Source organism: Meriones unguiculatus, chromosome 4 (genome assembly GCF_030254825.1).
Source record: "Meriones unguiculatus strain TT.TT164.6M chromosome 4, Bangor_MerUng_6.1, whole genome shotgun sequence".
NCBI classification, from domain to species: domain Eukaryota; kingdom Metazoa; phylum Chordata; class Mammalia; order Rodentia; family Muridae; genus Meriones; species Meriones unguiculatus.
The window spans coordinates 65,457,505-65,474,896 of NC_083352.1; positions in this window are offsets into that span (position 1 = coordinate 65,457,505).

The window sequence follows — 17,392 nt, forward strand, 5'->3', positions numbered from 1 at the left end:
CTTCCAGTGAAATGTCTGAGAAGTATGTAAAAACCCGCTTGCAACGAAATGACTCCAGAGCACGTAAAAACTCGCTTGCAACGAAATGACTCCAGAGCACTTAAAAACCCGCTTGCAACGAAATGATTCCAGAGCACTTAAACACCCGCTTGCAACGAAATGACTCCAGAGCACTTAAAAACCCGCTTGCAATGAAATGACTCCAGAGCACTTAAAAACCCGCTTGCAACGAAATGACTCAAGAGCACTTAAAAACCCGCTTGCAACGAAATGACTCCAGAACACTTAAAAACCCGCTTGCAACGAAATGACTCCAGAGCACTTAAAAACCCGCTTGCAACGAAATGATTCCAGAGCACTTAAACACCCGCTTGCAACGAAATGACTCCAGAGCACTTAAAAACCCGCTTGCAATGAAATGACTCCAGAGCACTTAAAAACCCGCGTGCAACGAAATGACTCCAGAGTACTTAAAAACCCGCTTGCAACGAAATGACTCCAGAGCACTTAAAAAACCCGCTTCCAGTGAAATGTCTGAGAAGTATGTAAAAACTCACTTCCAATGAAATGACTCCAGAGCACGTAAAAACCCGCTTGCAACGAAATGACTCCAGAGTACTTAAAAACACGCTTGCAATGAAATGCCTACAGAGCACTTAAAAAACCCGCTTCCAGTGAAATGTCTGTGAAGTATGTAAAAACCCGCTTGCAACGAAATGACTCCAGAACACTTAAAAACCCGCTTGCAACGAAATGACTCCAGAGCACTTAAAAACCCGCTTGCAACGAAATGACTCCAGAGCACTTAAAAACCCGCTTGCAACGAAATGACTCCAGAGCACTTAAAAACCCGCTTGCAATGAAATGACTCCAGAGCACTTAAAAACCCGCTTGCAACGAAATGACTCCAGAACACTTAAAAACCCGCTTGCAACGAAAAGACTCCAGAGCACTTAAAAACCCGCTTGCTACGAAATGCCTCCAGAGCACTTAAAAACCCGCTTATAACGAAATGCCTTCAGAGCACTTAAAAACCCGCTTGCAACGAAATGACTCCAGAGCACTTAAAAACCCGCTTGCAACGAAATCCCTACAGAGCACTTAAAAAACCCGCTTCCAGTGAAATGTCTGAGAAGTATGTAAAAACCCGCTTGCAACGAAATAACTCCAGAACACGTAAAAACCCGCTTGCAACTAAATGACTGAAGAGCACTTAAAAACCCGCTTACAACGAAATGCCTTCAGAGCACTTAAAAACTCGCATGCAAAGAAATGACTCCAGAGCACTTAAAAACCGCTTGCAACGAAATGACTCCAGAACACTTAAAAACCCGCTTGCAACGAAATGACTCCAGAGCACTTAAAAACCCGCTTGCAAGAAATGACTCCAGAGCACTTAAAAACCCGCTTGCAACGAAATGACTCCAGAGCACTTATAAACCCGCTCGCAACGAAATGCCTTCAGAGCACTTAAAAACCCGCTTGCAACGAAATGACTCAAGAGCACTTAAAAACCTGCTTGCAACGAAATGACTCCAGAACACTTAAAAACCCGCTTGCAACGAAATGACTCCAGAGCACTTAAAAACCCGCTTGCAACGAAATGACTCCAGAGCACTTAAACACCCGCTTGCAACGAAATGACTCCAGAGCACTTAAAAACCCGCTTGCAACGAAATGACTCCAGATCACTTAAAAACCCGCGTGCAACGAAATGACTCCAGAGTACTTAAAAACCCGCTTGCAACGAAATGACTCCAGAGCACTTAAAAAACCCGCTTCCCGGGAAATGTCTGAGAAGTATGTAAAAACCCGCTTCCAATGAAATGACTCCAGAGCACGTTAAAACCCGCTTGCAATGAAATGACTCTAGAGCACTTAAAATACTCGCTTCCAGTTAAATGTCAGAGAAATATGTAAAAACCCGCTTGCAACGAAATGACTCCAGAGCACGTAAAAACCTGCTTGCAACGAAATGACTCCAGAGTATTTAAAAACACGCTTGCAACGAAATGCCTACAGAGCACTTAAAAAACCCGCTTCCAGTGAAATGTCTGTGAAGTATGTAAAAACCCGCTTGCAACGAAATGACTCCAGAACACTTAAAAACCCGCTTGCAACGAAATGACTCCAGAGCACTTAAAAACCCGCTTGCAACGAAATGACTCCAGAGCACTTAAAAACCCGCTTGCAACGAAATGACTCCAGAGCACTTAAAAACCCCCTTGCAACGAAATGACTCCAGAGCACTTAAAAACCCGCTTGCAACGAAATGACTCCAGAGCACTTAAAAACCCGCTTGCAACGAAATGACTCCAGAACACTTAAAAACCCGCTTGCAACGAAATGACTCCAGAGCACTTAAAAACCCGCTTGGAACGAAATGACTCCAGTGCACTTAAAAAGCCGATTGCAACGAAATGTCTCCAGAGCACTTAAAAACCCGCTTGCAACGAAATGACTCCAGAGCACTTAAAAACCCGCTTGCAACGAAATGACTCCAGAGCACTTAAAAACCCGCTTGGAACGAAATGACTCCAGAGCACTTAAAAACCCGCTTGCAACGAAATGACTCCAGAGCACTTAAAAACCCGCTTGCAACGAAATGACTCCAGAGCACTTAAAAACCCGCTTATAACGAAATGACTCCAGAACACTTAAAAACCCGCTTGCAACGAAATGACTAAAGAGCACTTAAAAACCCGCTTGCAACGAAATGACTCCAGAGCACTTAAAAACCCGCTTGCAACGAAATGCCTACAGAGCACTTAAAAAACCCGCTTCCAATGAAATGTCTGAGAAGTATGTAAAAACCCGCTTGCAACGAAATGACTCCAGAACACGTAAAAACCCGCTTGCAACGAAATACCTCCAGAGCACTTAAAAAAAAGCTAGCAACAAAATGACTCCAGAGCACTTAAAAACCCGCTTGCAACGAAATGACTCCAGAGCACTTAAAAACCCGCTTAAAACGAAATGCCTTCAGAGCACTTAAAAACCCGCTTACAACAAAATGACTCCAGAGTACTTAAAAAACCGCTTGCAACGAAATGCCTACAGAGGACTTAAAAAACCCGCTTCCAGTGAAATGTCTGAGAAGTATGTAAAAACCCGCTTGCAACGAAATGACTCCAGAACACGTAAAAACTCGCTTGCAACGAAATGACTCCAGAGCACTTAAAAACCCGCTTACAACGAAATGCCATCAGAGCACTTAAAAACCCGCTTGCAACGAAATGACTCCAGAGCACTTAAAAACCCGCTTGCAACGAAATGACTCCAGAGCACTTAAAAACCCGCTTGCAACGAAATGACTCCAGAGCACTTAAAAACCCGCTTGCAACGAAATGACTCCAGAACACTTAAAAACCCGCTTGCAACGAAATGTCTCCAGAGCACTTAAAAACCTGCTTGCAACGAAATGACTCCAGAGCACTTAAAAACCCGCTTGCAACGAAATGACTGCAGAGCACTTAAACACCCGCTTGCAACCAAATGACTCCAGAGCACTTAAAAACCCGCTTGCAACGAAATGACTCCAGAGCACTTAAAAACCCGCGTGCAACGAAATGACTCCAGAGTACTTAAAAACCGGCTTGCAACGAAATGACTCCAGAGCACTTAAAAAACCCGCTTCCAGTGAAATGTCTGAGAAGTATGTAAAAACACGCTTGCAATGAAATGACTCCAGAGCACGTAAAAACCCGCTTGCAACGAAATGACTCCAGAGCACTTAAAATACTCGCTTCCAGTTAAATGTCAGAGAAATATGTAAAAACCCGCTTGCAACGAAATGACTCCAGAGCACGTAAAAACCCGCTTGCAACGAAATGACTCCAGAGTACTTAAAAACCCGCTTGCAACGAAATGCCTACAGAGCACTTAAAAAACCCGCTTCCAGTGAAATGTCTGAGAAGTATGTAAAAACCCGCTTGCAACGAAATGACTCCAGAACACGTAAAAACCCGCTTGCAAAGAAATGACTCCAGAACACGTCAAAACCCGCTTGCAACGAAATGACTCCAGAGCACATAAAAACCCGCTTACAACGAAATGCCTTCAGAGCACTTAAAAACCCGCTTGCAACGAAATGACTCCAGAGCACTAAAAAACCCACTTGCAACGAAATGACTCCAGAGCACTTAAAAACCGGCTCACAACGAAATGACTCCAGAGCATGTAAAAACCCGCTTGCAACGAAATGACTCCAGAGCACTTAAAATACTCGCTTCCAGTTAAATGTCAGAGAAATATGTAAAAACCCGCTTGTAACGAAATGACTCCAGAGCACATAAAAACCCGCTTGCAACGAAATGACTCCAGAGCACTTAAACACCCGCTGGCAACGAAATGACTCCAGAGCACATAAAAACCCGCTTCCAATGAAATGACTCCAGAGCACGTAAAAACCCGCTTGCAACGAAATGACTCCAGAGCACTTAAAATACTCGCTTCCAGTTAAATGTCAGAGAAATATGTAAAAACCCGCTTGTAACGAAATGACTCCAGAGCACGTAAAAACCCGCTTGCAACGAAATGACTCCAGAGTACTTAAAAACACGCTTGCAACGAAATGCCTACAGAGCACTTAAAAAACCCGCTTCCAGTGAAATGTCTGTGAAGTATGTAAAAACCCGCCTGCAACGAAATGACTCCAGAGCACTTAAAAACCCGCTTGCAACGAAATGACTCCAGAGCACTTAAAAACCCGCTTGTAACGAAATGCCTACAGAGCACTTAAAAAACCCGCTTCCAATGAAATGTCTGAGAAGTATGTAAAAACCCGCTTGCAACGAAATGACTCCAGAACACGTAAAAACCCGCTTGCAACGAAATACCTCCAGAGCACTTAAAAAAAAGCTAGCAACAAAATGACTCCAGAGCACTTAAAAACCCGCTTGCAACGAAATGACTCCAGAGCACTTAAAAACCCGCTTACACCGAAATGCCTTCAGAGCACATAAAAACCCGCTTGCAACAAAATGACTCCAGAGTACTTAAAAAACCGCTTGCAACGAAATGACTCCAGAGCACTTAAAAAACCAGCTTCCAGTGAAATGTCTGAGAAGTATGTAAAAACACGCTTGCAATGAAATGACTCCAGAGCACGTAAAAACCCGCTTGCAACGAAATGACTCCAGAGCACTTAAAATACTTGCTTCCAGTTAAATGTCAGAGAAATATGTAAAAACCCGCTTGTAACGAAATGACTCCAGAGCACGTAAAAACCCGCATGCAACGAAATGACTCCAGAGTACTTAAAAACACGCTTGCAACGAAATGCCTACAGAGCACTTAAAAAACCCGCTTCCAGTGAAATGTCTGTGAAGTATGTAAAACCCGCCTGCAACGAAATGACTCCAGAGCACTTAAAAACCCGCTTGCGACGAAATGACTCCAGAGCACTTAAAAACCCGCGTGCAACGAAATGACTCCAGAGTCCTTAAAAACCGGCTTGCAACGAAATGACTCCAGAGCACTTAAAAAACCAGCTTCCAGTGAAATGTCTGAGAAGTATGTAAAAACACGCTTGCAATGAAATGACTCCAGAGCACGTAAAAACCCGCTTGCAACGAAATGACTCCAGAGCACTTAAAATACTTGCTTCCAGTTAAATGTCAGAGAAATATGTAAAAACCCGCTTGTAACGAAATGACTCCAGAGCACGTAAAAACCCGCATGCAACGAAATGACTCCAGAGTACTTAAAAACACGCTTGCAACGAAATGCCTACAGAGCACTTAAAAAACCCGCTTCCAGTGAAATGTCTGTGAAGTATGTAAAACCCGCCTGCAACGAAATGACTCCAGAGCACTTAAAAACCCGCTTGCAACGAAATGACTCCAGAGCACTTAAAAACCCGCTTGCAACGAAATGACTCCAGAGCACTTAAAAACCCGCTTGCAACGAAATGACTCCAGAGCACTTAAAAACCCGCTTGCAACGAAATGACTCCAGAACACTTAAAAACCCGCTTGCAACGAAATGACTCCAGAACACGTAAAAACCCGCTTGCAACGAAATGACGCCAGAGCACTTAAAAACCCGCTTACAACGAAATGCCTTCAGAGCACTTAAAAACCCGCTTGCAACGAAATGACTCCAGAGCACTTAAAAACCCGCTTGCAACGAAATGACTCCAGAGCACTTAAAAACCCGCTTGCAACGAAATGACTCCAGAGCACTTAAAAACCCGCTTGCAACGAAATGACTCCAGAGCACTTAAAAACCCGCTTGCAACGAAATGACTCCAGTAAAAACCCGCTTGCAACGAAATGACTCCAGAGCACTTAAAAACCCGCTTGCAACGAAATGACTCCAGAGCACTTAAAAACCCGCTTGCAACGAAATGACTCCAGAGCACTTAAAAACCCGCTTGCAACGAAATGACTCCAGAGCACTTAAAAACCCGCTTACAACGAAATGACTCCAGAGCACTTAAAAACCCGCTTGGAACGACATGACTCCAGAGCACTTAAAAACCCGCTTGCAACGAAATGACTCCAGAGCACTTAAAAACCCGCTTGCAACGAAATGACTCCAGAGCACTTAAAAACCCGCTTGTAACGAAATGACTCCAGAACACTTAAAAACCCGCTTGCAACGAAATGACTAAAGAGCACTTAAAAACCCGCTTGCAACGAAATGACTCCAGAGCACTTAAAAACCCGCTTGCAACGAAATGCCTACAGAGCACTTAAAAAACCCGCTTCCATTGAAATGTCTGAGAAGTATGTAAAAACCCGCTTGCAACGAAATGACTCCAGAACACGTAAAAACCCGCTTGCAACGAAATACCTCCAGAGCACTTAAAAAAAAGCTAGCAACAAAATGACTCCAGAGCACTTAAAAACCCGCTTGCAACGAAATGACTAAAGAGCACTTAAAAACCCGCTTGCAACAAAATGACTCCAGAGTACTTAAAAAACCGCTTGCAACGAAATGCCTACAGAGACTTAAAAAACCCGCTTCCAGTGAAATGTCTGAGAAGTATGTAAAAACCCGCTTGCAACGAAATGACTCCAGAACACGTAAAAACCCGCTTGCAACGAAATGACTCCAGAGCACTTAAAAACCCGCTTACAACGAAATGCCTTCAGAGCACTTAAAAACCCGCTTGCAACGAAATGACTCCAGAGCACTTAAAAACCCGCTTGCAACGAAATGACTCCAGAGCACTTAAAAACCCGCTTGCAACGAAATGACTCCAGAGCACTTAAAAACCCGCTTGCAACGAAATGACTCCAGAGCACTTAAAAACCCGCTTGCAACGAAATGACTCCAGAACACTTAAAAACCCGCTTGCAACGAAATGTCTCCAGAGCACTTAAAAACCCGCTTGCGACAAAATGACTCCAGAGCACTTAAAAACCCGCTTGCAACGAAATGACTGCAGAGCACTTAAACACCCGCTTGCAACCAAATGACTCCAGAGCACTTAAAAACCCGCTTGCAACGAAATGACTCCAGAGCACTTAAAAACCCGCGTGCAACGAAATGACTCCAGAGTACTTAAAAACCGGCTTGCAACGAAATGACTCCAGAGCACTTAAAAAACCCGCTTCCAGTGAAATGTCTGAGAAGTATGTAAAAACACGCTTGCAATGAAATGACTCCAGAGCACGTAAAAACCCGCTTGCAACGAAATGACTCCAGAGCACTTAAAATACTCGCTTCCAGTTAAATGTCAGAGAAATATGTAAAAACCCGCTTGCAACGAAATGACTCCAGAGCACGTAAAAACCCGCTTGCAACGAAATGACTCCAGAGTACTTAAAAACCCGCTTGCAACGAAATGCCTACAGAGCACTTAAAAAACCCGCTTCCAGTGAAATGTCTGAGAAGTATGTAAAAACCCGCTTGCAACGAAATGACTCCAGAACACGTAAAAACCCGCTTGCAACGAAATGACTCCAGAACACGACAAAACCCGCTTGCAACGAAATGACTCCAGAGCACATAAAAACCCGCTTACAACGAAATGCCTTCAGAGCACTTAAAAACCCGCTTGCAACGAAATGACTCCAGAGCACTAAAAAACCCACTTGCAACGAAATGACTCCAGAGAACTTAAAAACCCGCTCACAACGAAATGACTCCAGAGCACGTAAAAACCCGCTTGCAACGAAATGACTCCAGAGCACTTAAAATACTCGCTTCCAGTTAAATGTCAGAGAAATATGTAAAAACCCGCTTGTAACGAAATGACTCCAGAGCACGTAAAAACCCGCTTGCAACGAAATGACTCCAGAGCACATAAAAACCCGCTTGCAACGAAATGACTCCAGAGCACTTAAACACCCGCTTGCAACGAAATGACTCCAGAGCACATAAAAACCCGCTTCCAATGAAATGACTCCAGAGCACGTAAAAACCCGCTTGCAACGAAATGACTCCAGAGTACTTAAAAACACGCTTGCAACGAAATCCCTACAGAGCACTTAAAAAACCCGCTTCCAGTGAAATGTCTGTGAAGTATGTAAAAACCCGCCTGCAACGAAATGACTCCAGAGCACTTAAAAACCCGCTTGCAACGAAATGACTCCAGAGCACTTAAAAACCCGCTTGTAACGAAATGCCTACAGAGCACTTAAAAAACCCGCTTCCAATGAAATGTCTGAGAAGTATGTAAAAACCCGCTTGCAACGAAATGACTCCAGAACACGTAAAAACCCGCTTGCAACGAAATACCTCCAGAGCACTTAAAAAAAAGCTAGCAACAAAATGACTCCAGAGCACTTAAAAACCCGCTTGCAACGAAATGACTCCAGAGCACTTAAAAACCCGCTTACACCGAAATGCCTTCAGAGCACTTAAAAACCCGCTTGCAACAAAATGACTCCAGAGTACTTAAAAAACCGCTTGCAACGAAATGCCTACAGAGGACTTAAAAAACCCGCTTCCAGTGAAATGTCTGAGAAGTATGTAAAAACCCGCTTGCAACGAAATGACTCCAGAACACGTAAAAACCCGCTTGCAACGAAATGACTCCAGAGCACTTAAAAACCCGCTTGCAACGAAATGACTAAAGAACACTTAAAAACCCGCTTGCAACGAAATGTCTCCAGAGCACTTAAAAACCCGCTTGCGACGAAATGACTCCAGAGCACTTAAAAACCCGCTTGCAATGAAATGACTGCAGAGCACTTAAACACCCGCTTGCAACCAAATGACTCCAGAGCACTTAAAAACCCGCTTGCAACGAAATGACTCCAGAGCACTTAAAAACCCGCGTGCAACGAAATGACTCCAGAGTACTTAAAAACCGGCTTGCAACGAAATGACTCCAGAGCACTTAAAAAACCAGCTTCCAGTGAAATGTCTGAGAAGTATGTAAAAACACGCTTGCAATGAAATGACTCCAGAGCACGTAAAAACCCGCTTGCAACGAAATGACTCCAGAGCACTTAAAATACTCGCTTCCAGTTAAATGTCAGAGAAATATGTAAAAAGCCGCTTGTAACGAAATGACTCCAGAGCACGTAAAAACCCGCATGCAACGAAATGACTCCAGAGTACTTAAAAAGACGCTTGCAACGAAATGCCTACAGAGCACTTAAAAAACCCGCTTCCAGTGAAATGTCTGTGAAGTATGTAAAACCCGCCTGCAACGAAATGACTCCAGAGCACTTAAAAACCCGCTTGCAACGAAATGACTCCAGAGCACTTAAAAACCCGCTTGCAACGAAATGACTCCAGAACACTTAAAAACCCGCTTGCAACGAAATGACTCCAGAGCACTTAAAAACCCGCTTGCAATGAAATGACTCCAGAGCACTTAAAAACCCGCTTGGAACGAAATGACTCCAGAGCACTTAAAAACCCGATTGCAACGAAATGTCTCCAGAGCACTTAAAAACCCGCTTGCAACGAAATGACTCCAGAGCACTTAAAAACCCGCTTGCAACGAAATGACTCCAGAGCACTTAAAAACCCGCTTGGAACGAAATGACTCCAGAGCACTTAAAAAAAAGCTAGCAACAAAATGACTCCAGAGCACTTAAAAACCCGCTTGCAACGAAATGACTCCAGAGCACTTAAAAACCCGCTTGCAACGAAATACCTCCAGAGCACTTAAAAAAAAGCTAGCAACAAAATGACTCCAGAGCACTTAAAAACCCGCTTGCAACGAAATGACTCCAGAGCACTTAAAAACCCGCTTACAACGAAATGCCTTCAGAGCACTTAAAAACCCGCTTGCAACAAAATGACTCCAGAGTACTTAAAAAGCCGATTGCAACGAAATGTCTCCAGAGCACTTAAAAACCCGCTTGCAACGAAATGAATCCAGAGCACTTAAAAACCCGCTTGCAACGAAATACCTCCAGAGCACTTAAAAAAAAGCTAGCAACAAAATGACTCCAGAGCACTTAAAAACCCGCTTGCAACGAAATGACTCCAGAGCACTTAAAAACCCGCTTACAACGAAATGCCTTCAGAGCACTTAAAAACCCGCTTGCAACAAAATGACTCCAGAGTACTTAAAAAGCCGATTGCAACGAAATGTCTCCAGAGCACTTAAAAACCCGCTTGCAACGAAATGAATCCAGAGCACTTAAAAACCCGCTTGCAACGAAATGACTCCAGCGCACTTAAAAACCCGCTTGGAACGAAATGACTCCAGAGCACTTAAAAACCCGCTTGCAACGAAATGAATCCAGAGCACTTAAAAACCCGCTTGCAACGAAATGACTCCAGAGCACTTAAAAACCCGCTTGTAACGAAATGACTCCAGAACACTTAAAAACCCGCTTGCAACGAAATGACTAAAGAGCACTTAAAAACCCGCTTGCAACGAAATGACTCCAGAGCACTTAAAAACCCGCTTGCAACGAAATGCCTACAGAGCACTTAAAAAACCCGCTTCCAATGAAATGTCTGAGAAGTATGTAAAAACCCGCTTGCAACGAAATGACTCCAGAACACGTAAAAACCCGCTTGCAACGAAATACCTCCAGAGCACTTAAAAAAAAGCTAGCAACAAAATGACTCCAGAGCACTTAAAAACCCGCTTGCAACGAATTGACTCCAGAGCACTTAAAAACCCGCTTAAAACGAAATGCCTTCAGAGCACTTAAAAACCCGCTTGCAACAAAATGACTCCAGAGTACTTAAAAAACCGCTTGCAACGAAATGCCTACAGAGGACTTAAAAAACCCGCTTCCAGTGAAATGTCTGAGAAGTATGTAAAAACCCGCATGCAACGAAATGACTCCAGAACACGTAAAAACCCGCTTGCAACGAAATGACTCCAGAGCACTTAAAAACCCGCTTACAACGAAATGCCATCAGAGCACTTAAAAACCCGCTTGCAACGAAATGACTCCAGAGCACTTAAAAACCCGCTTGCAACGAAATGACTCCAGAGCACTTAAAAACCCGCTTGCAACGAAATGACTCCAGAGCACTTAAAAACCCGCTTGCAACGAAATGACTCCAGAGCACTTAAAAACCCGCTTGCAACGAAATGACTCCAGAGCACTTAAAAACCCGCTTGCAACGAAATGACTCCAGAGCACTTAAAAACCCGCTTGCAACGAAATGACTCCAGAACACTTAAAAACCCGCTTGCAACAAAATGTCTCCAGAGCACTTAAAAACCAGCTTGCAACGAAATGACTCCAGAGCACTTAAAAACCCGCTTGCAACGAAATGACTGCAGAGCACTTAAACACCCGCTTGCAACCAAATGACTCCAGAGCACTTAAAAACCCGCTTGCAACGAAATGACTCCAGAGCACTTAAAAACCCGCGTGCAACGAAATAACTCCAGAGTACTTAAAAACCGGCTTGCAACGAAATGACTCCAGAGCACTTAAAAAACCCGCTTCCAGTGAAATGTCTGAGAAGTATGTAAAAACACGCTTGCAATGAAATGACTCCAGAGCACGTAAAAACCCGCTTGCAACGAAATGACTCCAGAGCACTTAAAATACTCGCTTCCAGTTAAATGTCAGAGAAATATGTAAAAACCCGCTTGCAACGAAATGACTCCAGAGCACGTAAAAACCCGCTTGCAACGAAATGACTCCAGATTACTTAAAAACCCGCTTGCAACGAAATGCCTACAGAGCACTTAAAAAACCCGCTTCCAGTGAAATGTCTGAGAAGTATGTAAAAACCCACTTGGAACGAAATGACTCCAGAACACGTAAAAACCCGCTTGCAACGAAATGACTCCAGAACACGTCAAAACCCGCTTGCAACGAAATGACTCCAGAGCACATAAAAACCCGCTTACAACGAAATGCCTTCAGAGCACTTAAAAACCCGCTTGCAACGAAATGACTCCAGAGCACTAAAAAACCCACTTGCAACGAAATGACTCCAGAGCACTTAAAAACCCGCTCACAACGAAATGACTCCAGAGCACGTAAAAACCCGCTTGCAACGAAATGACTCATGAGCACTTAAAATACTCGCTTCCAGTTAAATGTCAGAGAAATATGTAAAAACCCGCTTGTAACGAAATGACTCCAGAGCACATAAAAACCCGCTTGCAACGAAATGACTCCAGAGCACATAAAAACCCGCTTGCAACGAAATGACTCCAGAGCACTTAAACACCCGCTTGCAACGAAATGACTCCAGAGCACATAAAAACCCGCTTCCAATGAAATGACTCCAGAGCACGTAAAAACTCGCTTGCAACGAAATGACTCCAGAGCACTTAAAATACTCGCTTCCAGTTAAATGTCAGAGAAATATGTAAAAACCCGCTTGTAACGAAATGACTCCAGAGCACGTAAAAACCCGCTTGCAACGAAATGACTCCAGAGTACTTAAAAACACGCTTGCAACGAAATGCCTACAGAGCACTTAAAAAACCCGCTTCCAGTGAAATGTCTGTGAAGTATGTAAAAACCCGCCTGCAACGAAATGACTCCAGAGCACTTAAAAACCCGCTTGCAACGAAATGACTCCAGAGCACTTAAAAACCCGCTTGCAACGAAATGCCTACAGAGCACTTAAAAAACCCGCTTCCAATGAAATGTCTGAGAAGTATGTAAAAACCCGCTTGCAACGAAATGACTCCAGAGCACTTAAAAACCCGCTTGCAACGAAATGACTCCAGAGCACTTAAAAACCCGCTTGCAACGAAATGCCTACAGAGCACTTAAAAAACCCGCTTCCAATGAAATGTCTGAGAAGTATGTAAAAACCCGCTTGCAACGAAATGACTCCAGAACACGTAAAAACCCCCTTGCAACGAAATACCTCCAGAGCACTTAAAAAAAAGCTAGCAACAAAATAACTCCAGAGCACTTAAAAACCCGCTTGCAACGAAATGACTCCAGAGCACTTAAAAACCCGCTTACACCGAAATGCCTTCAGAGCACTTAAAAACCCGCTTGCAACAAAATGACTCCAGAGTACTTAAAAAACCGCTTGCAACGAAATGCCTACAGAGGACTTAAAAAACCCGCTTCCAGTGAAATGTCTGAGAAGTATGTAAAAACCCGCTTGCAACGAAATGACTCCAGAGCACTTAAAAACCCGCTTGCAACGAAATGCCTACAGAGCACTTAAAAAACCCGCTTCCAATGAAATGTCTGAGAAGTATGTAAAAACCCGCTTGCAACGAAATGACTCCAGAACACGTAAAAACCCCCTTGCAACGAAATACCTCCAGAGCACTTAAAAAAAAGCTAGCAACAAAATAACTCCAGAGCACTTAAAAACCCGCTTGCAACGAAATGACTCCAGAGCACTTAAAAACCCGCTTGCAACGAAATGACTCCAGAGCACTTAAAAACCCGCTTGCAACGAAATGACTCCAGAGCACTTAAAAACCCGCTTGCAACGAAATGACTCCAGAGCACTTAAAAACCCGCTTGCAACGAAATGACTCCAGAGCACTTAAAAACCCGCTTGCAACGAAATGACTCCAGAGCACTTAAAAACCCGCTTGCAACGAAATGACTCCAGTGCACTTAAAAACCCGCTTGCAACGAAATGACTCGAGAGCACTTAAAAACCCGCTTGCAACGAAATGACTCCAGAGCACTTAAAAACCCGCTTGGAACGAAATGACTCCAGAGCACTTAAAAACCCGCTTGCAACGAAATGACTCCAGAGCACTTAAAAACCCGCTTGCAACGAAATGACTCCAGAGCACTTAAAAACCCGCTTGTAACGAAATGACTCCAGAACACTTAAAAACCCGCTTGCAACGAAATGACTAAAGAGCACTTAAAAACCCGCTTGCAACAAAATGACTCCAGAGCACTTAAAAACCCGCTTGCAACGAAATGCCTACAGAGCACTTAAAAAACCCGCTTCCAATGAAATGTCTGAGAAGTATGTAAAAACCCGCTTGCAACGAAATGACTCCAGAACACGTAAAAACCCGCTTGCAACGAAATACCTCCAGAGCACTTAAAAAAAAGCTAGCAACAAAATGACTCCAGAGCACTTAAAAACCCGCTTGCAACGAAATGACTAAAGAGCACTTAAAAACCCGCTTGCAACAAAATGACTCCAGAGTACTTAAAAAACCGCTTGCAACGAAATGCCTACAGAGGACTTAAAAAACCCGCTTCCAGTGAAATGTCTGAGAAGTATGTAAAAACCCGCTTGCAACGAAATGACTCCAGAACACGTAAAAACCCGCTTGCAACGAAATGACTCCAGAGCACTTAAAAACCCGCTTACAACGAAATGCCTCCAGAGCACTTAAAAACCCGCTTGCAACGAAATGACTCCAGAGCACTTAAAAACCCGCTTGCAACGAAATGACTCCAGAGCACTTAAAAACCCGCTTGCAACGAAATGACTCCAGAGCACTTAAAAACCCGCTTGCAACGAAATGACTCCAGAGCACTTAAAAACCCGCTTGCAACGAAATGACTCCAGAACACTTAAAAACCCGCTTGCAACGAAATGTCTCCAGAGCACTTAAAAACCCGCTTGCGACAAAATGACTCCAGAGCACTTAAAAACCCGCTTGCAACGAAATGACTGCAGAGCACTTAAACACCCGCTTGCAACCAAATGACTCCAGAGCACTTAAAAACCCGCTTGCAACGAAATGACTCCAGAGCACTTAAAAACCCGCATGCAACGAAATGACTCCAGAGTACTTAAAAACCGGCTTGCAACGAAATGACTCCAGAGCACTTAAAAAACCCGCTTCCAGTGAAATGTCTGAGAAGTATGTAAAAACACGCTTGCAATGAAATGACTCCAGAGCACGTAAAAACCTGCTTGCAACGAAATGACTCCAGAGCACTTAAAATACTCGCTTCCAGTTAAATGTCAGAGAAATATGTAAAAACCCGCTTGCAACGAAATGACTCCAGAGCACGTAAAAACCCGCTTGCAACGAAATGACTCCAGAGTACTTAAAAACCCGCTTGCAACGAAATGCCTACAGAGCACTTAAAAAACCCGCTTCCAGTGAAATGTCTGAGAAGTATGTAAAAACCCGCTTGCAACGAAATGACTCCAGAACACGTAAAAACCCGCTTGCAACGAAATGACTCCAGAACACGTCAAAACCCGCTTGCAACGAAATGACTCCAGAGCACATAAAAACCCGCTTACAACGAAATGCCTTCAGAGCACTTAAAAACCCGCTTGCAACGAAATGACTCCAGAGCACTAAAAAACCCACTTGCAACGAAATGACTCCAGAGAACTTAAAAACCCGCTCACAACGAAATGACTCCAGAGCACGTAAAAACCCGCTTGCAACGAAATGACTCCAGAGCACTTAAAATACTCACTTCCAGTTAAATGTCAGAGAAATATGTAAAAACCCGCTTGTAACGAAATGACTCCAGAGCACGTAAAAACCCGCTTGCAACGAAATGACTCCAGAGCACATAAAAACCCGCTTGCAACGAAATGACTCCAGAGCACTTAAACACCCGCTTGCAACGAAATGACTCCAGAGCACATAAAAACCCGCTTCCAATGAAATGACTCCAGAGCACGTAAAAACCCGCTTGCAACGAAATGACTCCAGAGCACTTAAAATACTCGCTTCCTGTTAAATGTCAGAGAAATATGTAAAAACCCGCTTGCAACGAAATGACTCCAGAGTACTTAAAAACACGCTTGCAACGAAATGCCTACAGAGCACTTAAAAAACCCGCTTCCAGTGAAATGTCTGTGAAGTATGTGAAAACCCGCCTGCAACGAAATGACTCCAGAGCACTTAAAAACCCGCTTGCAACGAAATGACTCCAGAGCACTTAAAAACCCGCTTGCAACGAAATGCCTACAGAGCACTTAAAAAACCCGCTTCCAATGAAATGTCTGAGAAGTATGTAAAAACCCGCTTGCAACGAAATGACTCCAGAACACGTAAAAACCCGCTTGCAACGAAATACCTCCAGAGCACTTAAAAACCCGCTTAAACCGAAATGCCTTCAGAGCACTTAAAAACCCGCTTGCAACAAAATGACTCCAGAGTATTTAAAAAACTGCTTGCAACGAAATGCCTACAGAGGACTTAAAAAACCCGCTTCCAGTGAAATGTCTGAGAAGTATGTAAAAACCCGCTTGCAACGAAATGACTCCAGAACACGTAAAAACCCGCTTGCAACGAAATGACTCCACAGCACTTAAAAACCCGCTTGCAACGAAATGACTCCAGAACACTTAAAAACCCGCTTGCAACGAAATGTCTCCAGAGCACTTAAAAACCCGCTTGCGACGAAATGACTAAAGAGCACTTAAAAACCCGCTTGCAATGAAATGACTGCAGAGCACTTAAACACCCGCTTGCAACCAAATGACTCCAGAGCACTTAAAAACCCGCTTGCAACGAAATGACTCCAGAGCACTTAAAAACCCGCGTGCAACGAAATGACTCCAGAGTACTTAAAAACCGGCTTGCAACGAAATGACTCCAGAGCACTTAAAAAACCAGCTTCCAGTGAAATGTCTGAGAAGTATGTAAAAACACGCTTGCAATGAAATGACTCCAGAGCACGTAAAAACCCGCTTGCAACGAAATGACTCCAGAGCACTTAAAATACTGGCTTCCAGTTAAATGTCAGAGAAATATGTAAAAACCCGCTTGTAACGAAATGACTCCAGAGCACGTAAAAACCCGCATGCAACGAAATGACTCCAGAGTACTTAAAAACACGCTTGCAACGAAATGCCTACAGAGCACTTAAAAAACCCGCTTCCAGTGAAATGTCTGTGAAGTATGTAAAACCCGCCTGCAACGAAATGAATCCAGAGCACTTAAAAACCCGCTTGCAACGAAATGACTCCAGAGCACTTAAAAACCCGCTTGCAACGAAATGACTCCAGAGCACTTAAAAACCCGCTTGCAACGAAATGACTCCAGAGCACTTAAAAACCCGCTTGCAATGAAATGACTCCAGAGCACTTAAAAACCCGCTTGGAACGAAATGACTCCAGAGCACTTAAA